The following is a 26402-nucleotide window of genomic DNA, read 5'->3' as shown; positions in this document are numbered from 1 at the left end:
TACTTTTGAAGTTTTTGAAGATAGGAAGCAATAATACTTCACATCTAGTCTGATTACTTAGGTTATTTTTCTTTTCCCCCATGCATAATGTCATACAACCTTTTATAAGGATCCCAGTGTTGCTTGCTACAACGGTAAAAGGGGTTTTTGCAGAGGGCACACATGAGCAAAATGTTAGTGCATGGAACTGCTTCACAGTGAGGCTTATGAATAAAAACAATTATTGAAATCAAATTTACTTCAATCCCCTTGAGCCTTATAGCACTACATAGTGTATCTAACTTTTCAAAAAATAATCTACCAAACTGATGTTATGCAGAAACCCTGTGGCAGAAGTGAAGTTAGGATTCAGTTCAACAGAAATTTGTTGTCTTAAGCATGAAATAATATTTTATCTTCCTGCTTGATTACTTTGCTCTTCCTAGAATTTGCAACTAGGAAAAAAAGTCCTATAAGCAGGTCTACTTTCTCTCCTGATTAAAATGTCTCATAGATAAAAAAAAACGAGCTTGCAGTTAATGACTCCTGCATTGTTCAGATGGCAAAATCAGGGTTACATGCGCCATGATACTTCTGAGCCTTTAACTTTTCTTCCTCAACAACTTTATTTTAACATAGAAGTCAGAGACCTCTTGTGGAATTCTGGCATTCAAATTGAAAGATATGTCCTAGAGGGAAAAATTTTGCCCATGGATTTCACATGCATTTAGTTTTGATGAATACATGGCAAGGGTCAGGAGTCTTGGATATAGCTCTAAGTTCTGGAGGGAAAAATTGCTACCAGCAGTTGCCAACTCATCTCTAACTTCTCCTTATAACCTGGTCTGTTGGTTCAATCTCTAACACCAGCCTATAGTTTCATCCTATATATTTTTGCCTCGTCTACTACAATTGTTACTCTCCTACTCTAAATATTTCAACTTCAATTCTCCCTAGCTCTGGTTTAGGCTCTTCTCTGACACTGCACCATTCTTTCCTCCAGTCTTATGCTTCTTTTTCCACATACAAAATATGAACTGTATCATCCTTGAGCACTTTGCTATTCTTATCACTGACCATCCTAGCAGTAAATTCTTTCCTTTCATCAAAATCATGTCAAAAGAAGTTTCTCTGAGGTTTTAATAATGAACAAAATCATTACTGTATGGTATTTTTGCTGAAATACTCAAGAAGCGTGTGTCTAAGAAACAGAACAAAGAAAGCTGAGTTCAAAATTGTCTGAGTTTATCACAGAAGACCAAACTTTCAAGTATTTATACCTTGGAAGAAGTATTGTGTAAGTATCACAGTAAATGGCTGTGCCAGAAATATCTTGTAAATTACTCAATAATTGATTTTTAACTCAAAATCTTTTTTGAAGGATTTTGACAAGAGTCGTCCAAAGAATTCTGAAGTTACATCAGCAATTAACCTGCTTTATTTAGCTGCTCTAAATAAACAGGATTACCACCTATCATTTATTCAAATTATATGTGGTACGTTACCTTTTTATAATTATTTTAAGATAGTCGCCTTTCTTTCCCTCTTTTATTATTTTGTTTGCTCACCTGCTAGACATTCCATATGCCTGTAGCACCAAAGTAGGATAGGAAGAGCTGATACACGCTGTTTTATGGCAAGGAGATGTTTTATGTCAAATCACATGTTCTCATAGTGGTCTCTGATGGGTTGATGGCCATTTGGTGCCACCATAGGGTGTTCTCAGGCAGCCCTGTGCCTCTGACCCAGCAAGTGTTCAGATATAAAAGTATATGTGGTCTGTATATTAAATATATATACGAAGTACATAAATATATGTAAATGTATACTTTATTTAAATATAGATACCCTATTTATACACTGTCATATAAATATAAATTTATAAATACATGGCAAATGCATTTAGCCATTAGGTATAGAGTGGATGACACATTCTTTAATAAGAGCTAATAAAATGAATAATTTAAGTTTAAATGTGGAAAAAAAGTAATGAAACGGAAGTCAGGGACTGGTTTACAGCCCACAGATTTACCATGCCCAGAACAAAACCTGATGCAACATCATTATGGATCTTCCAGAGGGTAAAGGGGCCCTAAAACAGTGTGTGGGATGCAGACAAACTGAGACGTGCCTAAGTGTCGTGGACTTCTTCAGGAAGGTTAAGGAGTGCCCTGCAACATGCAAGAAAGAGATATACTGTGAGAGGCTTCAAGAGACCCTCGTGCCTAGGGCTAGCCTATGGTGCCATAGGAGAACTGAGGCAGGCACGAGCCTTTTTATAGAGCTGTAGAACACAAGAAATTGCCACTTCTTGCATTCAAAACAGTGGGATATTTTTTCTGATTAAAGTGAATCGAGGTTAGCAGTTTTGCACTTAGCAAAACTAAAATTTTTCCAGTGGTAGCGGGATACTCTCTTCATTTTGTCCATCTAAGACAATGAATTCACTTACTTCATTAAAAATCTATTTAACCAGAATTGAAACAACATAATAATTGGTAGTATGCTTAAATTCTGAGTTACGTAGATTCCGTTTCAACTGATATCAATCCTTCAGTTTAGACCTTAGTGACCTTAAGTCCTTGATTACAGCAGAATGCTTGACAAGGACACAATCCTACCTAAAAATTAGGATATGCATGGGTTTTCTGCTGGTGAATTCATCAGTATAATAGGAGATGCTAAATTCAAATTGCTCACAAAATTTGGCTTTAAATCAGGTACGTATGACTGTTTCACAAAAGCTGAAAATGATGACTGAAATTAGACCAGACACCATGCAGGGTAATGAATTTGGTTGAACAAACCAATCAAGCTTTTTGTTACCGCTGATGCGTAGCATTGTGTGCATAAAAGAAATGTGAATGTCTAATTTCAGCAGAAATGTGATGTCTAGTAGGAAGATAAAATTCAAAGCAGTGCATACTTCTGTGGAAATCCATGTTAAAGTGAGAACTTTTCTAGTCCTAAAGCTTGTTGTGGTTGAACATGCCCTAACCACAGTAGGTAGGTACACCATGGTATAGAAGGGCAGGTGCTCCTTGTTTTTTCATTGCAATTTTTGCAGTTTTTTTATACTAAATATTAACTGAACAAGAGAGAATCTCTGAAAGAGATTGGCTTTATACCTTGTTAACCTAGTTAGCAGGTTATTCATGGATGAATGTCATCCAAGTGCCTGCTAAAATTCAGATCATAGAATCACTCAGGTTGGAAAAGACATTCAGGATCATCGAGTCCAACCACAACCTAACCATCCTACCCTAACTCTAACAACCCTCCACCAAATCCTGTCCCTGAGCACCACATCCAAAGGGTTTTTAAACACATCCAGGGATGGTGACTCAACCACCTCCCTGGGGACCCTACTCCAGATGTATTTAAATACGTTGAAACATATTCAGTAGGAGAGATGGAACATAATTAAGCTTAGATTGTACATGTCTATTCTGGTTTTAGTTTTTCAGGTATCTCATGCTATCCAGCAAGGGGCCTATGGGAAAACAAGGAGATGAGAGGGGATGGAACCAGGATAGCTAACCTAAACTATTCAAAAATATATTTCATACCATATGACATCATGTGAAAAAAAAAAATAACACTATAAAACTGAGGGGAATTGGCCAGAGGGGCAGCTGCTGCTCAGGAGCTGGCTGGGCATCCTTGGTGGGGGATGAGCAATTGAATTGTACATCACTCAGTTTGTGAATACGTACAATATATAATTACTAATATTTCTGCTTTCCTTTTCTGTTTTAGCAAATAGTTTTTATCTCAACACACAAGTTTTACATTTTTTTTCCCAATTCTCCCCCCATCCCATAAGGAGGGAGTGAAAGGCTGTGTATTTCTGTGCATACATAATATCAATTTTAATAAAAGTTATGTCTTTTTTTCATTAAATTCTCTAGACATTACTCAGATCCACCTTTAAGCAATGAAATAAAGTGAAGTCCAGGAGATGATTTGGATTTCTCTGGAAACGTGGAGAACTGTTAGAAAAAGTCCTAGAATGGTGCTGTTTCCATCCACCCAAGCACATACAGCCTCCATCAGAAGCGGTTCTTCCCACAATAGACCCATCAGCATAATGTTTATGCCAGTGAGATTTTTTTTAAGAGCACTAAATACACGGAGTACTGTATTGTGCTCTTTAATTAGGAATGTAATATACTCCATCTGGAGTGACTCATATTTGCAGTCTTCTGTGGAAGACTGAATTTCCAACTTTCCCCTAAAAGCCAAACACATGGCAGTATATTCATTCAATGCATTTGTATTTTAGAAGATAAACAGGGTTGTCTGAAGCTTTATTTCTGAATGTAGGATGCCTTAATATAAGCTTCAGAAAACAAATATAAATCTATAATTTTCTTTCATGAGAGCTGTGTATAAGTATAAGAAGTAACAAAAATAGACAACTGCACTCATCACAGTCTTTGGTTCTGGGTTTTACAGGGAATGAAGAGTGAGTGAATCTACTGCTTTATCCTTATTCACAAATCACACTGAAATCCCCTATCTCCACAGGTAATAAAACACTGACTTGGCATGCAGGTTAGCAGCACGTGACAAAGAGCAGAATCTGTCAGAAAAACGTCTGGTTGATTTTGTGAAAAAGATAGATTTTAGTTACAAGGGAATCACCAGATGACTTGGGGGTAAGTAATGACTCTTTCTCAAAAGTTATCAATATTTCTGATTGCCATTAATGCTTAGCATTAAATAATCTGGTAGTTTTGCTGCTCCTGGATGGCTGTGCAGAATAGAGCATATTTGGAGCATGGCTGGCAGTCTATCTATCTACACATATGAGTGGTAGATATACATAAATAACTATATACTTACAGATTTGTGCCTGTTTTCTTTTGGAAGATTTGACAGATTCATCCTTTTTTCTTCTCGTGAGCTGCATTTGCTCAGTTTTAATAAATGTTTCCTGAATTTGATCATTTTTCTGTTTTTTGTTTTTCAGACAATGCAAATTACTGTTCCCTTATGTAGACTTCTTTTTTTCCAAAAATATTTTTATCTTCAATCTCATGAAAGTCAGTGCAAGTCTTTCATTGGCTAACGTATAATTTCCTTAAAATACAAGTCATCTGTTACGTTAGTGGCACATGGAGGAAGGTGTATTTACATTGCTCAACTCGAAGCACTTCACTGAGGGAGCCCAGCCTTCAGCTGTAACACTAATGAAAAAGAGAGGCCTCTTCACACACAGCCTGAGGGGGGAGTGTGTTTTCCCCATTATCAGCACTAATGCCTGGGGAAAATTCCCTAGTTGCAGCACTGCAAGCTGGATGACTGCAAAGAAAGATATTTCATGCTACCTCTGATGATGGCGAGTAGCTTAGCTTCTCTGACTAGACTGGGTAAACCTAAAATGGGCTTTCCATTTGTAATTTTTTTTTTTTTTAGTAATTCCTTTAACTCATACCACTAATATATTCCAATACAAGCTAGAAGAGGTATTTAAGGCTTTGAAAAAACCTCCAAAGAATAGAAACAGCACAAGTACCAATGTTTTACATCTCAGAATCACAGAAATACCAAGGTTGGAAAAGACCTACAAGGTCATCCAGTCCAATATATTCCAGAACATGCACTCAGAATGACACACAAGCACCCTGGACTTTATCTGTAACAGCAATGATCAATTCTCACACATCTACCATTTGCCTTGAATTAGCTCCAGATAAAGCTCAAGTACAAAACAGTAGTCCTGTTGTTTATACTGCCTCACTTTTATTAGCTACTTCTTTACTAATCTTCCCACCTCTAAAACTAAGAGCAGACTACATCTGCCTATTTTGTCATACAATATGTAAGATTTTTGCAAGATTCTACTTTCTGATACAATCTGTTGACTCCTGCAATATTTTATTAGAAAACTTGGATGGAATTTTAAAAATCATGTATGTTTTGACACTATTCAATCAGTGCAAATCCATAATTTACCTGTACTTATGGAGAACAAAAATTAGGGGACATAAGCATAACTCACCCTGTACATCCTGGTATAATCTTATGGAACTAAGTTTCATTCTAACTGAAAACTTGGCTCAAAGACTACAAATATGCAAACTTTTTTTTTTTTTTTAATTTGGCTTCTTTGAATTCAGTACTACTCTATCTTTTAGCATCAACTCTCTCATCCCATTTCAATATTTTAACCAGAAGAACATGGCAGAAGAAGGGAGGTGAAGGAAATAGCATGAATGTGTTTTAAACTTCTATTTGCCCTGGATTGCAGTTTAGAAATCAGGAAATCTGGAAGTTCATGGGAGAGTTCACTGAAACGGAAGTTCACTGGAATGAATTATGGAAAAGTTGCCATTTTCAGTTCTGAAGATTTTGAGAGCGCCTCTGGAATGAGAAAGCTTTCAGTTATCTTCAGGTGACAGTCAAAATCTGTTGCTGACTCCTCAGATAGGGATGAAGTGTTATGTCAGAGGTTGATAACATTCTTTCCAGTTTGCTAATAATTGATCACAGACATCACCTTGCACTCCCTTTTCAAGAGAGAAACAATGTGAAAAGGTTCATTGAAGAGGCAGGAAGAGTAAGAAGTAAAAGGAGTGAAATTCAAAGGTCAAACATTCTCTTGTCCACAAGCCAGACAAAGTCTAGAGATAAAAACTTTTCAGAACCGTAAGAAAAATAACAAAACACATAGGTCAGCATTAGAAACGTTGACCAGGTCTTTCTTAAGTCTTGTGTCAAAGGAAGAACTGAAATCTCTGAGACTTAAAGATGCACTGCAGCTGTGCAGAACATCGTTTGCAACGGCCCTGAAATGAAATTCACCCCTTTAGAAAAAGTCAGAAAGGCGGATCTCATCATCACTGATGGCCTTTCGCTGACTGTTTGCAGAGCATGGATTTAAATCTTAAAGTAGGTTTTGCTGTATTTCCAGGTCAGTTTTTGTAATGTATAATGCTTCTGTATTCGTACATTTCTGTAGCATTCATTTTTTCACTGCTGTTTTGCTTGTAGGATTTGTTTTACGATCTTTTAAGGTTATGAGATCACCAAAACAGGATTTCAGGTCACAGAGTAAGAGCAGTGATAGCAGGGCATATGTGACAAAAATGGGGCAATGATTGTTCAATTAACAGATCAATACGTCGTCTCTCACATAAATGGTTGTCAATGACAGATGCCCAAGGGTTGCTTACATTGCATTTCCAAAGGCTTCAATGTAAAAATCGATATTGAAAATGCACAGTGCTGAGCAGATAGAACAGCCTCTCAAATCTATAACCGTGACAATGACATGAGCCCGGAAATCATAAGACCTACAAATAGGATCAAGATATGTTTTATGTCTTGCTGTGGGCCATTCCTGTTTACCCAGCCACACGAACTGCAGAACCTTGTGCTAAATAAACAGCAACAATCTGCATGAAGAAACAAAACGGTCTTTCAAATTTCTGTTTTTCTCTTATGCTGCCAGCGCAGTGACTGCTGAAAAGGCAAAGGAAATTAGGTTGAGTGCTCAGTGAGGAGTGAGCAAGACCCGCAGTTGTGTCATTTGAATGCAAAGGATGTTGATGGGAGCCTAGCATGAATTCAGAAAGGAAGGAGAGGGCTGCAGAGCACCTTCTGTCACTGCAGTCTGTTTAAAAACGTGCTCGTGAAATTTTGCTGCTGTTAGCACCACAATGAACAAATCATGGATGATTATTTTTTCCAGATTTTACTTTACATTTAATGCATGTATATACAGGCACGCCACGAAAGCTTTCCCTCTGCATGGTATCGTTAAGTGAATGTATCTATTGCAGTCATCTTTTCAAATTTATGTAGCTGCCTGAAAATACCTTCTCCCTCTATTCCCATAATTCTGAGGGTAGGAAAGCTTATTTTAATTACATTGATGTTTATATATTTCTGCATTTTTATTACTTGGGAGTCGTATTTTACAGACTATGAGTTCCTCTGAAAGTTTGGAAGTGTTTTTACAGTTACAAGCAAATGTTAGATTAAAAGCTATGCATATTTATATGATTTCCCAGAACTTCTATATGTAGTAAAAGTAGTTTCCAGCAGCTACCTTTCAGCTCCACAACAAAGGCATTGTGTGGGCACCCTTCTGATGATGGCTTCTACTGGCATGGCTTTTTTTTTTTTTTCCCCTGATTTCAACAAAAGGTTTGAAAGGATAAGCAAATACCTGCATTTGAAGATCATTTTCATCAGAAAATTCTTTAAGACCGCATTTATTATGGATAGAGGCCATTCTGTCTTCAAGACCACACTGAGATGATCTGATCTCTGCTATTTCTGTCCAAATGCTAAAATCAAGGGAAATAAATGGAAAAATAGAAGCCATCCAGTCCAATCAGTCTTAAGAAGGCAGTTTCTACTGTCATTTGTACTTTGGTAGTTTTGGTGTTCCAAAATCATCCAGGACACTTTTAGTACTGTTTTCTCATGTGAACAAAGAACTTGCATGGGATTTATAAGTACATGAACTGAGATCTAAAAATCTCTGAGAGAGAAAACATAGCAAAAATGGTATTACAGAAAAATCAGATTACGTTAAAGGTTTTCTCCAATAAATAAATAAACAAATTTTCAATAAGAAAATACCTACATGTAATCAAGGCTTTGAGTAATAGCTATTAGGTTGTTTCATGCTGTGATTATCATTGTCTTAGACATGAATTATTTAATAAGATTGCAGCATTTATACCTTCCAATTAGAGAAGAAAAATCCAAGTTCACGCTTTCACCAATCTCCTTTGATATAGAACAACATGAATTTCTTTTTAATCTTCAGAAAAGGAGGGAAAAGTGTCTATGTAACAGATTTAAGAAACAGAGCACTTAAGAGAATGTACCAAAGCCCTTTACTGTTCTGATATATGCAGTACTCTCTCCTTACTGCTACACTGTAACTAAAAAAAAAAAGAAGAGGAAAACACAAAACATCAAAAATATCAATATGAATAAAATATATAAATAATAAAATAGTAAAAATAACAATAAAAATGTCAATATACCACTTATGCTGCCACTCATGCATTTGTCTATCATATTGGTAAGATGGAGTGGTTCAGTTAAAAACAATAGTAGCCCAGCCCATTGATAGAGATGGTTTTATTGAATTGAAAATGTTACTCTTACCTGTCAAAAATGCGTATCTCCTTTGCAGTGATGGCATGCCAAATGGCTCTCTATATAATTGTTCCCATGATTCACTTCACTGCAACAGCAGATTCATGACATGAATCCAGTGGAAGTCTCTTACAGATTGTCTGTTCTTGATTCTGTGTGAACACAGCAAAAATTTCAAGTTTTAAGAACTCTACAATCATCTCAAATGTCTAATCAAAGCTTAGGATGTGAACTTCATTTATCAAGAACATATTTTGCAGCTTCTGAACTGCATTTAATTAGGCTATGTCAAATATTATTTTCCAATAACTTTAAGTGTTACTATAATTTTAAAAAATAGCAGAACTTAGAGAAAATTCACTATTAAAACAAACTATGCCTATAGATACATTTCCTTAGATGCACAAAATAATTAGCATTATAATGTATTAGTTTCCTTGTGATGTCATTTATACTTAAGGAATTTGGCTTCTAGTGCTAAGCATGAAGAATCAAGAGCTAAACTGGTGCTAAGATCCTATTAGAAACAATGGATCCATGGAAACTTTATTCTTTTATCTTTCTGGCACATGCTGCTACAGAACCACAGATGGAACAGAAAACAAAATAGACAGTATGAGAAAACCTTAAAGACACGAAGAAACTCACTCTGACCACGTACTCCCAAATCTTCCTGATGAGGAAAGTGGGAAAAACACGTAGGAATTTCTTTAAGTTCTTGTAAAATTTTAGTGTTTGTAATTATCCATCGTTTCTAATAATAGACTTAGTGCACACAATTGGCTGTCAAAGGATTTGAGAATATAGTTGGAACATGTACTTGAATTTACTTAAAATAGAAACTTCAACTTAAGCAATGTGACAAACTCTGAGTCCAGAGGAAAGATGACTTCTGAAGGGGATGCTCTAGATTACTGCAGTTTTGTCCCAGCTGCTTTGAAAACGGGGCAGCCAAATTTAAGAGAGCTGACTACCCCACACCTCCAACACAAAGCTTTCTGTTTTTCTGCAGTACTGTGAATCTCCAGACCCAGGCAACACGTTTCTCTAGGCATAGCACAAGGAGTAGGTTTCTGTGGCTTACAGTTATTGCACAGTGCTGGGACATCATGCAGACTATTAGCTACGTAAACTTCAAATGAGGTGATGCTGAACCATGTTTCTGAATACCACTATTCCATCCCACTCATCACTCCCATTCAGTACCAGCTGTTTGGAAGGGAAATAAATGTTCAGCTACTTGGTTGTCCTACAATCCTAGCTAATTACAGGAGAAAGGAAAAACACCTACCTAAAACACGTCATTTACAGATAGCAACTTCTGTTGCAGTTTTCAACACTTATTTCTATTACATCTTATCAGTTTCAGCATTATCCCCAGAAGTCTGGAATATGACTCATTTACTTCATTAAATCTAAAATACTCTTTCTGATACTGTCTGGCCTTTTGGAATACCCTACTGAATGCACAGGGAGAACAGTTTTCAACAAGGCACTATCACCATAGCATCTTGGCACTACTCACCTTTTCCTTCTGGCTGGTGCTAAGGAATATTTATATTTCTTCTGCAATGGCTGAGGAAAAAAAAAAAAAATCCAGTGGAGGAACAAAAAGATGCTTTAAATGGTCAACAGACAAGCCAGTATTCGATTGATGGCAAATTGGCATCACTGGTAGGTGAACATCAGTAATAAAATTGGGAAAATGTTTTTAATGGCATTTTTTTCCCTAACCTTATTACTTTTAAACTACTAAGATAAATAATTTGAAAATTAAAAAAACGCAGATGATCTTTAAGGTAGTTTTTGAAAAAAGATGTACTACTTTCTGTCCTGATGGCAAAAAAAACCCCTCAAAGTAGACCTATCTAGAAGGCTGAACGTGTTTGACACCCCATTTAAACAGAAGAAATGGAAATGCAGCCAAATTTTCAAACCTGTTGTATAGCCCATAAGATAATTTCAAATAAATAGGCAACAAGATTCATCAGTTTAACCTTGCGTTTTGTAGGAGTGCATTTATTTTTTAAGTCCTACTATAGAGAAAATATAAAATCTCTATGTATTTATTTCCCCTCTCCGTTTGATATATCAAACATACAAAGTCACAAGGCAAGGAAGTTCTGCATATATTTAATGTTAACTATAAGGTTAAGCTCTTAATTGGATCAAATCTGCCATACATAATTTTCTTCTTACAACATTTAGCCTTAGTGACCCAGCGTGAGCTCTAGGAATCAAGCTGACTTCTTTCTATCTTATTCATCCTCATCATTACTGGAAGCCAAATTAGAGCATCACTGACAGCTGTGCAACAAACTTTGCTATCCAGTCATGCCCTGTCAGCTGATGTAAGTGGCTAGGTGCAGAAAAAAACTCTTGAAGATGCACATAAGGAATAAAATCTAGTTCAGTCTCATAACCATGATGCAGTTGCAGGGCAAATGGGAACACAAAGCATCAAACAGCTATTTTTATTTCCAGACTCAGCATTTTCAGAATATGCATAGAGACAGGTTGTTTTTGTTTTTGTTTTCCAGATCCAGTTTTTACCAAATCATTTTTTCAGAATAGGACGTTTCTTTTACATTTCCTCTAAGATAGCTTTGAGAAATTTCTGCCCTTTCTTCTTACAATCAGAGTTACTGTCAAACATGTCCAAGTTGCTACATTATCACGTGGAGCCATTTCAGAGCTGTCAGCCCTAGACTCTGTCTTCAGCTACATGGCCCATCCAATCTCCCTGGCTGTCAATCAGGTTGGGAAGAAACCAACCCTACTGGGTTGAAGACTGGGAAGATGGGCTACAGGGCCAGTGCACAATTCTCATAGATGTCAGTCAAGCCGGGCAGTTTGAGCCTCTTCATCTGAGGTGATGGGGGAGGTATCTGAAAGCCATGTTTGGGAACAGCAAGGGCAAGCTGCTGCCTCAGGAGTAGGGTGCAGTGGGGACTTCCCATAGTAGCAGCCAAGGGCATCAGGGATGGTGGTTGTGAAGAGAGAGATCTGAGGTCAATCTGCTGCTCAGGATCTGGGCAGTAAGGGTAATTAGGGTCAGACACAGCCTGCTCATCAACAGACAGGTTCACAGGGATAAAGATCAAACTAGGACACCAGCTGACAAAGCTGGAAACCAGCATCCTATCTTGTCCCTAAGGATAACTATATTCAGTGAACTCTAGACATGCATAAACAGGTATCATTTATGTTGCTGAAATGAATCCGAAGAAGAGATGTTAGTGACACAGCGAAGCAGGTTTACAGTACCAATGAGGAACAATTTATATGCATACTGACTGAAAATTATAACTGTTTTATTTACGTATCTGCCTCCCAGTATGCTTCAGCTACCTAAAATCTCTCTTTTAACAGCAATCATGTGATACAGACTTATTTTTCTTAGATTATGTCTGCTAAATAAACTTTTTTCTTTAAACTCAGTAGCAATAACAAAGCAGTTTTACATGTTCAGTTGATGCCAAGATTATATTTATAAGGAAAAGCAGCAATCTAAAAACATTTCAGAAATGCAAACATTATAAAACAGCTACTTGAATGATGGAATTTGCGTCCAGCTAAACATTTTTATGTAATCAAATATCTTTATTCTGCAATTCTTTTCTATTTGTTTACTTCAGGAGCACCACTCACATCTATACACCTGATGAACCTCGTGTACCTGAATGCATCTTAGAGGGATGGAATCCTCCAGTGTGCTTTGTCCATCCTTATTCTCAACAGATGGAGGTCAAGTCCTGGTAGACAAAAATGGCAAAAAAAAAAAAATAAAATAAAAAAAAGCCACATGGATATTATTTTATTCTAAGAGGAACATAATGCCTACATTATTTTCAAGTTTTGTTTATATGACTTATGTGCCTTTAGCATTCTGATTTATGGAAATACCTTTTGATATGTCTCTAGTTTTATTTTCTTTTTATTTTCCCATCATTTTACAGAACTTACAATTAATTCTTGTGTTTGTGTTGTGTTTTTTCTTACCACGAATTAACATGTAGCCAAATAATTATGATGGCACTGAATATTTTTTTTTGCTCTGATTTCTTCTTTTTTTTTTTTTTACATTTTCTTCTAATCAGGATTTCTGTTGAAAAGTTTGACCTACATTTTGCAAACATCTATTTTTAATGCACCAGGCGCAGACAAACCTTTGTCACACGTACTTCTCTACCTTTGAGGGGTGAACTAAGAACAGATGACAACTCGCTGCACCACAACAAGGAGCTGAGGGAGTCTGTGAGAACTGTATTTGATAGAATGGAATCAGCCCTTCAGCATTTTCTGCAGTCTCTGCAATGTTCTTATTTAGCTTTCTTTACATTCAAAGAGTCAAAAGTAGTTTTGCTTCTGGAATTGTATTGGAAAAATAAAAGCAGTTGTGTCAAAGGTCTTCTGTGATAGGAAACATTCTTTTTCATATTTTAAAACTGAAAATAGAAGGAATTTGTGAAGAGAGTTAAAAGCACTAGCTTAGCCTTGAAAACACTAGTTTGAATGACTAATACTTCAACACAATTAAAGTTTTACATTCTTGAGAGAGTTGAGATATATATATTCAGCTGTCAACACTATAGACTGTCACAGACTGTTTTTCACAGGTGATGGAAATAAATCTTTCAGCAGTGGTCTACAGCCAGTATGTGCCCTACAGGACTTTATACATTATTGAATAGAGGACGAAAGAAGAAGTGGGTGGGAGATAACAAGATAAAGGACATATGACAGTCACTTTTGGTGCTTATTTTCCCTGTTCTACATTAAAAACTTCTAAAAACAATACGTTGTTCCCAAGTACACTGGCAGGCTACTTTTTGCAGATCTATGGTTCAGTATATCTGCCCTAGATCATCAATCTTATGCTGAAAAAGTAGGAGACAGAAAACAAATTAGAGCAGAAAGCTATCCTATTCCAGTACCTGGTGATTTTATGTCATTCCTAAAGCTGTGGTGCATCTTCCCATGGGAGTTTTGTTAAGAATGAAAGCAAGGTATCCAGTAAGGCAAGTAATTGGAGCTTCCTGACAGATCAAGGAAAGAGGCTGATGTAAAGACCGAAACGTGATTATCTCAGCCTTGAAATTAAGAGCATAGGACCTATGTGTTTTGGGATTACTTACTGACTGCTTTCAGCACAGTGCATGATTAACTCCTGATGTGCATTCTCTGTAGTTGGAAGCTTTATTGAGAATAGAATGTGTGCTTTCGATTATCTGAATGCAATCAGTCTTTTTTTTTTCCCCTCTAAGATGGATAGTGAAAGAATTCTTAAAATTAAAAAGCTGAGAAAAAATGAGAGGTTCAAGCTCTGTATGGGCACATATGTTACTCTGAGATCAATACTACTTTTATTCTTAAAAGAACACCTCGTGACACATTTTATTTGCAATAACATATGTTCCTGGATGTGTTTACCTTCAATTTCTGTCCACTTGGGATGATAAGCCTCTAGAGTGAAATTCTGCAAGGCTAAAGAAAAATTTACATGACACAGTCCTGTTCCCAAACATTGATACCTTTGGGATTCCTTGAGATTAATTTTCAGATTAAGTCCCAGGAGAATTCACGAAGGTTAATAACAATATTGACAGAAAATAGCATATTTTCAAAGAGGCAGCAACAGATGGGTTCACTGTCCCTGTTTTTTTACTTGGATCACTGGAGAAGAATAGTAAGCAATTCTTTTATATGTAGTCATTTCTTTCTAGTTTGAACACTCTCATTTTACATGGCTGTCTTATTTCGTAACAGAGTGATTTATTCCTTCGCAGAGAAATGAAGTGTACATTTTAAAATGTTTCCTTTTAAAACATAAATTTAAACAGATATTTTTCTTCTCTTTCACTTATGTATGAAACTCCTTTACTGTCTGGTGCAAGTTTCTCACGTACTTATTCAGTGTTTTCCTTGTGAAGAATGCCCTCAATACATGTGCTGCTGTGTACTACACTTAATGTGGAATTGTAAAGCGCTCTGAATGTCTTCCAGTCAAGCACAGTGCCTTTATGGTTGTTTTAGGAAAGTAGTCTTGTTTAAAAGTATGCCAATCAAAAAGAGCTATAAAAAGATTATCCTGCTCTTCTGAATGTCTACCAACAAGTTTTTGGCTCAGGATCATGCCTGAGGTTGGGAAATAAGAGATCCTGAGAGCTTCTCTGACTGGCACTGATAATAATTAATACTTACCTTCGTAGGTGACTATAGCACTACCAAACCAGTTAGAAAGCCTCAGAAATTGACAGAGGAATAGGATTAATGAGCTTATCAGTTAAGGCATCAAATACATAGAGAGGGATTTGTTTATACTAGAAATTTATCATCAAAGCTGAGAAAACCCACCGCTTTTCAATCCCAGGCTACTTCTCCATAACTTATATTCCTTTTTATGAATATATTAGCCAAATTCTTAAGCAATATTTTTTGAGGGCAAAAAAGGCACGGCGTGACTCATTCCAGGAAGACTGATGAATACTCCAGAAGTTCAGATTTCTTAAATAACTGGAGTTTCATCTTCTTGTTGAAGCTTTCTTGTTGCACAAGTGATTTCATGCCTCGGTAGCAACTTTGCAGCAATACGCCTGGAAGGCTCTATAATAACTGCACTATGAAGAACATGGAGGGTTACAGCTTCCTGTATCTCTTTCTCCGTTTTCAAATGGTTGCCAAGGCAGGTTTCTGCTGTATTATCATACAGTATTTTGTTTTCATTAATCCTTTCTACTCTTTCCTCAGACAGCATGGAGATATTTGTATCCTAATAATACAACACTTTCAATGTCAAGTAAAAACGCTCAATATGGACACAAATACAGTAAGCACTCTAATGCTTAATGGTGTACCTTCATTCAGATGTTTGTGTCATGTAACTCGGTGAAAATAAGCAAAGCACAAAGAGCAGACCCTTTCGTTTCCTTGTAAAACGGCAATTTGATGTGTGGACTTACAACTCAGAAGCAGATCCTGTAGTAGGACAATAGGATCCAGTTAGTATATCCATCTGTCTCTCCTATACTGCACTGAGGAGCCAGTCAGAAAAAAATAGGTGAACTACTCATCTAGATTATCACATGGAAATATCACTTTCGAACATACTGCTCTTGGCCTGTGGTGATGTGCTTTATAGACCAACTCAATTCACTGTAATTTCTGCTAACTTCATTTTAATGTCTCTTCATATTCAGTCCCTTTATTCCATTTTTTTTTCCTTTCCTTCTTTTCTACTCCTAAATAATGCAACTGACATTAATCAATGACTGATGTTCTTCCATCCCTTCTTTTCAAGTGAGTTGCAGTCAGAGAATATTATACCTAATTTTCAGCTCCTGTGCGTGAATTAAGAGGCTAAACTACTGATTGCAACATCATGCTTATCTTGTACCCAGCCAGTCAATGATCACAAATGTAACATTTGCATATTAGTGTAAATAAGCAGTAAGATTTGATAAGCTAAAAATAATTGGTTACTCTTCCTTTTTGAAAGATGTGGATGATTAGAAAACGTTTCAGCACGTTGTCACATAGCAATGGTAGCAGAAACATGTTCAATCTCTTACAAAATTGGGCAGCTTCCCAGATTAACTAAGTCAGTGATACACCTAACTCGGTTTTTCCTTGATCTCAAAATCATGTATTCTCCAAACACATGAAATTTCAACTGCTCTGATAAAGATTCACTTTTTTGCACTTGTTAACGTATGTGAACTATTATCCAGGCTGTGTTTTTTTTTTTTTTTTTAATTATTCATTACCATAAAAGTATCTACTTCTTTGCTTTTATTAACTCTGAAGTAATAAACCTAATCAGCAATTAGAAGTAAGATATTGCCATTTATATTTTAGGAACAAATTTGTGTGATTAATTTTAACACTTTCGCATTTAGACATAGTAAATAGCTGCTTAAAAAAATATTCTTTTATGAATGACCAAAACTACATACAAAGTAGGAAAAGAAACACACCATGAAAGTAGAGCTATATTTACTCACCTAAAACCTCTACCATCATATCTCATTATACTGATTAGCAACATATAAAACACAAAGAATTTTGGTTGTCACACCTTATTACATTACCCTGACCTCTCAGTCCAGTAAGTATAGTAGTAGAGCAAGGAAAGCAACAACTCACAATCACTACATCAGCCTGGTAGCCATTCCAGAAAGCCACAGTTCCCAAACAATTTTAAGTATATTTAACTCTCTGCCAAATAGAAGTATTTGCTAATTCAGTTTTAGCATACAACTTCTAGTTAAAAATAATATACATTTGTAAAAATCACATACAACCTTTTTTTTCTCCACCATTTACAAGGGAGATTCAATAACCTTGGTTACTTTAAATAAGTACGTTTATATTTAACAGAAAATATAGCAGTAAATAGATTTCAGGGAATAAAATATTAAAACTTCACTAAATAATAATGAGGCTGAAATCATAGAATTAGAAAGAGCACAGGTACAGAGTTTGTGTTGATATGTATTTACCATAATAATTAGTGACAGATAAGTAAATGATTTCTAATCATGAACAGCTACAAGTGTTAGCAACATGGTCAGAGATCATTGGGTGACTCAATCAGTTAGGTAATAATGTTGTCTTGGTTATGTGGTAAATAAAAGGAATTCTGAAGCACTGTGATTTTTATTTTAATGAAACATTGAAAGACAAAATGCAAATGGAGAGGAATTATTATGTTGTGAATTATTTCACCCTAAATTAAACACCAATCTCTGAACATCAGCCAGAGCTGGATTAATGCAAGGGAAATTGTTTGGGTGGCAGAAACAAGCAATCTCCTCAACCATACAGCTATTTACCATTTGCTTTCTCCTCTAGCACTGAAAAATAGGACTCTTTCTTTCTCTCCCTCTCCATATGGCAAGGCAACAGTGATCTGTATTAATGGTTTCTTGACGCAATTAATAAGCCACATATATATGACATGGACATTCAGATAAGATCAATATAGTAAACCAGCTGTTAACCTACATGCATTACAACGAAAAGAATAATTCCTTTCCTCGTCTCTAAATACTGCAAAAGTAATTTCCTTTCTGTGAAACTGCACAAATGTCCACAAATTTTGTTACAGAAACAATCAAGGCAAATTATCCCTGGAGCCAAATCATTTTCCACAGTCAATATTTAGATAGTATATTTCTACTACTGAATCTTAACCTTATTTTGTGTTATCTCTAGTAGGCACAGGTACGTTTTCTTTTAATTAATTTAATGTTATCAATATAGAGATTTTCAGTTCTGGTGCTGTAATTGATTCTGAAACTTGCACTAAATGTATTATGGGAAGGCCACTTACAGAAATGCTGTTCCAATACAGTACATATGGTGATAATGGCAGATGTTGTCTATTTCCTTGAATCCTAAAGTAATTGAATTTGCTTACTGTATTGGTTCTCTTTCTTAAAGTACCTCCGAATGGCAAACTGCAGTGTAGAGCTGATAGATTCTAACTAGCTGTGGTCCAGACAGCAGACAAAACACAGACGACCGAAGCTAAAAATCACTTTATCTGTTTCTTGAAAGTTCAGCATTTACTTGGATAATTCTGCACTATGCTCAAAGCTATGAGTGATCCTGCCCTAAAAGGCTAAGAAAAAATTATTGTTTGGGTGCGGTCCGCAGTGGAGAGAAAAATTCTGCTCTACAAAATCAGCTTCAGACCATTAGGATGTCAAAAGGGTTGAATGATCCTGTTGGATGTGTATTGAGGAGATGGAACCTAGAGCAAATTCCCAGAAGTTCACGTGGAGGCACAAGCAGCCATACAAAACACTACTAAAACAATAGCCAAGTATTCTGACTGAGATATTTAGCATCATACGCACTGAATTTACTTAAAAAAAAAAAAAAAAAAAAGGATCATGGGAGCTGAAGATCTTGACAGGTAATCAATCCTTTGTTGTAAGTGTGTAGTTAATTAATACAGCATAATCCTCATTAAGAATGAGATTCTTCATTTTGCATGCTTAACTAAGATTGATTGGATGATGACGCAGGAAAATGCCAGCATATGTGGTCCCATCTGTGTCTTTCACTCGGATTTTCTTGTGCAAGTATGTGACACCAATATATACCTTTTAAGCGATGCAAGTGATAAATCTGGCTGTTAAAAAGACAGCATCTGTGGACAGAAAGTTTGTCTCCTGTGATCTATGTAGGTCAGGAAAAAATTCTTCTCCTGTCAGTGTTCAAAAAATAGATATACTGAATGCAACTGTGTTAAAAATAAATAAAACAACGCAAGGTTTAGGGCACTAGAGGTGGCAGAAAGATAAGAACAATAAATAGACTTTTTTTGTCTGTTGCAGACTTGATCAGAAAACCAGGATACCTTTCAGCTCTAGGTCTACTTTGCTGCTTAAGGAACAATTTTGCTGAGCACAGAAATTACAGGGGAGCTCACCAGTTCTTAACTTCAATTCTTCAGTAATTGAAAGGGCAAAAATAAGTACTTCTGTCTCTAAGTACCTGTGTCTCAATAGATAGAGATTTTTTTTTTTTTTTTTTTACAATTGCCTAAAATTCTGATAAAGGAATGGTCGTTACTGTTTGTTCTTGCCTACTTGATAGAGTTGAGAAGACTCTAAATGGCAGCTGTTGTCTTCAGTGCATATAATGCCAATCTGGCAACATTAGAACATCACCAGGGGCCAGAGATGTCATTGGTATTTAACGCAGTTTCACTGCCTTACATTAAAAACATCTAGATCTCCCAGTTCACAAAGTCACACGTAGTTCTATATGTGTTTGCTGAGCACTGTATCAGAAGAATTAAGTACATTGAGAATGCTTTCAGCTCTAAGAGTAATCAGTACTAGGGTCTATTTTCAATAGTGGTTATAACAGGGTCTTGACTGAGATAGACAAAGTCATCTCCACCTGAGGTCTAACCAGTTTCTAGCTATTTTGATAGGTGACTAGATTCAAGAAATTTGCACATCATCCTTATGGTAAAGACCTTTATTCTCAGGGGAAGGTCACTCTGCTTCTTTCTAGCAGTGACTCTTCCTGATTTATGCTGAGAGCAGACTCTCTCGACATTCCTGGATGATACTGTAAAGCGCATGGGCATATTCTACTATTCTTTGACAGGAGACAGATGGAAGAAAATTTTCAGTCTCAAGTTGCTAGACATATCCCCCAGGCAACATCCAAACTAACATAATGTCCTTGAATGCTAAAACTTGAATTTTGACCTTTGTGGCCAACCACAAGCTGTGAATACGTCCTACCTGTTACCCTATATCCAAGGAAACTGACAAGTTCCTTGTGAAAAAGGAATAGCCTTTGGCTTGAACCAGTATTGACAGAATCTCTGTTAGGATCCCAAAATATGATACAGGGCACTGTAGGTCTAAAAGCAGTATTATTTGTCACTTGTTATTTCATTATAACGGGGCTGGTAATTCAGCTATTGAACAGCAATTTAGACCAGAAGGAAGATCAATAAAAACATAAAAATTACCAAGCCTTGCCAAAAATGTAATATCTATCACAGCTGACCTGACCAATACAGAACATTGCCTTCTCATTAAGATCAATACTCGTGTTATCTTCTAAATGTAACTTAACATTATTAAAACAGAGAACATCCTTTGGGCATGAACTCCAGCAGAGCATTAAGAGCTAAGAAAAAATCCTGTATAACATCTACCTAAAATAATCGTGGGAGAACAAAGTCTCATTGACTCTCTTAAAGGCAAGATAGTATGTTAACTTAAAAGTGAATCCCCCATCTCACATCTTGTCACACTGAGTACCACTGAAGTTAAGGTAAACTTTAAAAAGAAAAATACAAGAAAAAATACAAGAAAAGAAAAAACAAACAACCCACATCCTAACAGGAGAAAACACAAAGATTACATTTCTAAAAGTTGTTGCTAATCTATAACAAAAATTATAATTTCAGAATTTAATCTGTTATGCTACAAAGGCACCCCATGTAAACAAAGCTGAGTGGACCTTCTAATGCTTGAAGGTTCAGTCTGCATAGCTTTTTTGTCATAAAGCATGACTGATTGGTTTAAAATATAAAAATCTGAGGAATTCAAGATATTTTTTCCTTTTCTAATTGATATTAGTACTTGTGTGTACAACTTTTAGAGCCTGATTTACATACTGGTATAAATATTTTGTGTGATTTCTCGTGACAGTATTTAAAAATAATTATGAATACCAAGTAATACAAGTAGTTCCTACCTGAAACAGAATTAGGTGTTAATGTGTCTTACTTCTCTTTTTATGTGACGTTAAGTACAAGCATCAAAACTGAAGTCTTTCAATAGAATGGAAACTGTTGGAATATGATATTTGTATACATTCAGCTGAAGTGCAGCAGCACACCTGAATCTCCTTTCTTACCAAGTCACAATTAAGAGACTGATTTTCTTCCTGAGGTTGGTAACCTTCAACTTTCCCTTTGAGGATCCTTCCTTTCTTTGGCTGCAGTCACCAGTGTAGTGTTTGTGACTACTAATCTTGGCATGCTCATTTTGTGATTTCTGTGCATTTTTCAGCATACTTAGTGCTTAAAGAACTGTTGACAATTGTGTACACCATTCCCATTGCCAAGATAGTACCTTGTAAGGACACCAGAGAGAGCAGGCTTGGAAAATAAAAGGAACATTTAAAACCCCTAAAAATCCACCCATCAGAAATCTGCCCGTCTCTTTAAAGGTTAATAAGTAATTTATATATCTTGCATCAGGAAAGCAAACAGGAAGAAAAATACAAAGGTTTGAAATGGAAGCTGTAACACAGCAGGTTATTGAGAGCTGTGAGTTCATTCTGACTAAGCAGTGTGCACCAGAGACCTCGGCACAAGAAGGACTAGAGAGGCAAGAATAATAATTGAACTGACAAGGCATCCCCAGACTGCTAAGGCATTGAGTGGCAATGGCAGCTAAGTTCATGATCGAATTTCTTGACATGTTGTTAAGGATTGTCAGTTCTCAATATTCATCGTTATTTTTTCAGTACCTTTCCACTTCATTATTTCATCTTCTTCCCTTTCTCTTCTGCCACAGAGAACGGGGAAAGAAGCACAGACCTGAATAACAGAACTTCAACTCTGAATTAAGCATTCAAGGAACGATACGGTCTTTTTCAAGGATCTGATGGGAAAGGATCATCAGAGGAAGGCTCCATAGATAGTTCCCTGATCACTCATTGCAAACAGCTGTGACATCATTAGGGTGGAGATATTGGGATCCTTCTAGAAACCCTAATTTATCAGGAGGAAAGCTCAGCTATTTGTACAAAGGTTTAGCTCTTTTTTTCCATTTTTCCTGTGGCTCCCTTATGGCGCATTCCTTTCCTCAGGACTGTTTCATCAAAGGTTTTTTCATTGACAAAGTATCTTGAAATTATAAAGTATCTTGTATAAAAAGCACACTGCCCTCCCCCTTTTTTACCTAAAAAAAACCCAGAAATCTGTTGTGAAAGTAAAATAACTGCAGGAATGGATTACTTGTTAGAAGTAAACAAAATTACATTGTGAGCTGGAAAAATGCTTAAGACTTATACAGTTCTGCTTTATATGTAATTAGACAGTGTTAGGTATCACACAGAAAAGGTTTCTAATATTTATGAAGTTAGCACAGATCCTTTGCTTTTCAGTAACAACAAATCTAGTTGCTATTAGAGATGGAGATATTCAGCATAGGAAATATGTATGAATATGTATTAACCAATTGCATTTCTCTAACTAAAGGAGAAAATGAAATGGCTGGAAATGCAATACCAGAATTGTTGAGTTGTAAATAAAAGGGTTTTTTCTCCATATGTCTCAGAATTAAGATGCAAACATGCACCCAACAATTCAAGTGCAGAATTTAAAGTGTTAGTAAGCTGGGAGAATGAACAAGGTATGGATTGGAATAATGAGCTGGAGAACTAGAGAAACTAATATAAGGATTGTAACCTGCTACGAGTGTAAGTTTATGAAATTAAGCAATTCTATTTCCTGTTCTCATTAGATGCTGGAGGACTAAATAGCAACAATAACACTATTACTAATATCTTTAAGCTTTTTCTACATTTTTTCCTTTTGAACCCTAAATATGAATTAAAGCAAAAATTATTATTATTTTTTTTTTTTAAGACAAATTTTCACCTTTCCTAATGGTTATATTGGCTGATAGCAGAAAACTTCTGGAACAGCAGGGGGAAATATATCAAGCAGAGCCTTTTAAAGAACTGACGGATTGAATAAGGAGGCCTGAAAAAGGATCTGGTAGGCGATGGATCGTCAGGATGTGTGTGCAGAATCGATGCGACGTGTTCTGTTCCCTGCATCGGTGGGAGGGAAGAGACTGCAGCAACACATCTTGAAGAGGACAGACTGCAAGCCCATGGTGTCTTGGTCCACAGCCAGAAGGAACAGAGAGCAGCATGTTTTTTTAGTCAGATGGAAGTAATAACTCTTCAGTTTCATAGATTTTCCTATTGCACCAATGTTTACTAACACAACTCTTAATTTTAAGCCAAAAATTCTGAAAGGTAAAGCTGAGGGACTCAACTAAGCAAAACAGAGAGTTGGCCACAGGACTCTGGAAGGAAGGCTTCTGCTGATACCAAGAGTAGGCATAACTCTTGCAGTTGCTCTGCCAGGGGCAAATCTACTAGGAAATCTTGTCACCACCAGGTAACGTGCTGTATTTAGTGTAGTTAGACTTCAGGTTTAGTTGGATCTGTCAGCCTGAAACAAGGAGAAATCAATGTTTTCTCCCAAGTTTTCAGCCTTCATTTGCTGTCCTCCTCCTTACCTTGTATTCTTACAGCCACAGTGGGATGCGGGCTCAGAAGTTTGCTTTCATAGTGAAGACTACCAAAGTATTGCTGCTTTTCAGCTGTGGAAAAACCATTCCATCTTTCCTCTGCCCTCTCTACATAAGAAAACAATCTATATCTTACTTCTCACCAAAAGGAAGCTAACAACCACGTATAGCTTCTACATTTGCTGCCCATCAAAAATTATTTTCAGTTCTTGAGCATGACATTTCAAAATCACGTATATATATGTTCCAGCACGCTTCTGTGCATGGGAAAAAAAAATAAATGTGAGAAAAGATCAGAAATAAAGCTCTCTTGTGTTCAGAGAACCAGAATTCAGCAATGACAGGGGCTGCTGAGAGAACGCAGTTTTTAATAGCTCTGTGGATGTAATAGAATTCACTTTCATCCCTATAAACAAACATTAAATATATGCTTAATGACATTACAAAATGACAGAACAAAGTCAAACTCTATAAATGAGAAATGCGTTCCAGCTACAGGCAAAACTGAAGGAAAACTTTAATCAACACAATCACAAGTAATTTGACGGAAAATAATTATAAAGAAGTAGAAAGATGTCAGAACTCATCCTTATATTTTTGTTGCTTCAGATTAGGTATGAATCAGAAGACTGCACAATAAAATGAAACTATATCTTAGGGGTTGTTTCAAATCTTTATGTTGTAGCATGAGATATCATTTACTCCTTGTGCTTGTGAACTCCAAAGAACCCTCTCTTTCACTAAAAGAAATTTAGATGTATCAGACACAATCCCTGCAAACCAAATTCATTGCTGGACATTAGAATAAAGAATAACCTGCTTTGGAGACATCATAAATACAAACAATTCCTGTCTCTTCAAAAAGGAGACAAGATCACTCAACAAATACAGAATTTGTCATTTATGTGTTTAAGCATGGCTTATGCTGTATCAAGTCACCCAGGGCTAAGTTTATGACCTTTTCCTGCCCTTGCTGGTGTAAAATTGTGCTGAATCAGTAGAGATCAGGATTTGGACTGATTCAGACTTCAGAGCTATAGGGAAAATTAATGTGGTGTTTAATAATCAGTTTGGGACAGGGTCATATTTGTGCTTTGCTTGGTGCCAGGTTTTACTACATCTGCTTTACATATCCTAAGGCTCCGTGTTGCATAACGGGACCTTCTGCAATGCTTCCCTGAAGTAGCAACAAAAACTGGATCTAGAGACATGGCCTGGCAACAGCTGCTATGCTTTACTATTCATATTTTTTCTCCATCTTGTGTTCCCTTCGTGTGCATCACTGCAGCAGCTGAACGTAGTTTGTCACATGGAGCAATTAGCTTTCACACGCAAGGCAAGAAATTAATAACTCAAACTAGGGAACTGAGCCACTGATGGACTGCAGCAGAGGAGTGACCAGAGGGATGTCTCCTACTCTGACAGTATTGACTGCCTTTCAGCAAGGTCACTGCCCTTTCTGGAGTGAAAGATTACGGGAAGAACTTCTCAGTTTTAATTGCTGTCAGTGTCAATTATGTTGCAGAAGGACTGTGTGATTTTGTAACTTGGCAGAGACCTGAGAAGAGGAAGCTCTCAGAAATTATTGCAGCTAGTTACTGTGAGTTGTCACAAATCTGAGCAGGGTTGACAAGGTTTGCTCCTTGAAGATAGCCCAAGAGTAATTCATACCAGTTCCAGCAAAGTGTGTGTAGGAGTTGTGAAAGAGGACATAGTATTTCAGGAGAATGTGTTCATTGAGATCTAGTTATCTTGAGAAAAGGATATTTAAGGGTAAACTAACACTGATAATTTCAGTGAGTAATTGGATACTACTGCGGTGAATCCAAGGTAAGATATCACTCTATAAATGCTTCTAAGAAATAATTTGATTAAAAATGTATTCTAAATTATGTCATCTAATAGCACCTTCTCTTAGCTTCTACAAAAGGCACAACTAGGTTATGATTAAGTCATAGAAATGCCATACAAATACAAAGCAAACGAGCCTTGTATTGATTAGTCACAAAATTCTCCCAGTCGGTTCCCCATGCAGCACACAGTAAATACCTCTGCTTCTGATGTGCTCTTAAAGGCTGCTTTCCTAACTGTCCAAAAGCATCTCTGTTTTGACGTGGTTGTGTCTTCCCTTTGCCATACCCACAGTGCAGCCAGGATTCACGTGCTGAGCAGACCAGCAGGCTGTTGGCTTCTTCAGGCTCACCCATATAGACATTGTTCTTTTAGTATTTAGGATCAAATGGTGACCAGGTGAGATGAATGAACAAATACAGTTCCTGGAGCCCATCTCTCCTCCCCAATGAGTATCCTGCCAGCAGCATGACACGCTGTTCCTGCCCAAAGCAACCTGATGGAAAGCACAGAAAGCTGCACCCAGCAAAGTGCTTAAGCCCAAGAGCTAGCATTTATTAAACACATTTTAATTATTTTCCTGTTAAACAGAGCACTGACATCAGTGGATTCTCTTCTAATTCAGGAAAT

At 36.6% G+C, this 26402-nt stretch overlaps 1 long non-coding RNA gene across 3 annotated transcripts in view; it reads right to left on the bottom strand.

Annotated features, from left to right (window-relative positions):
• Nucleotides 1-26402, bottom strand: part of LOC149918012 (uncharacterized) — a 34045-nt gene that overhangs the window by 1039 nt on the left and 6604 nt on the right. Inside the window, exons 2-5 of one of the 3 annotated variants that reach the window (XR_016466282.1) lie at nucleotides 12785-12860; nucleotides 10631-10680; nucleotides 9115-9257; nucleotides 1863-2150 (exon numbers count right to left, since the gene is read on the bottom strand). This is a non-coding gene — a long non-coding RNA (uncharacterized LOC149918012). Of the gene's footprint in view, nucleotides 1-1862; nucleotides 2151-8166; nucleotides 8280-9114; nucleotides 9258-10630; nucleotides 10681-12784; nucleotides 12861-26402 lie in introns of those variants that run through there. The other 2 variants (XR_016466283.1, XR_016466284.1) reach the window with 2 other exon arrangements.

Source organism: Phasianus colchicus, chromosome 4 (genome assembly GCF_987193195.1).
Source record: "Phasianus colchicus chromosome 4, bPhaCol1.hap1.1, whole genome shotgun sequence".
Lineage (NCBI taxonomy): Eukaryota > Metazoa > Chordata > Aves > Galliformes > Phasianidae > Phasianus > Phasianus colchicus.
This window is presented reverse-complemented; position numbering and strand designations above follow the sequence as displayed.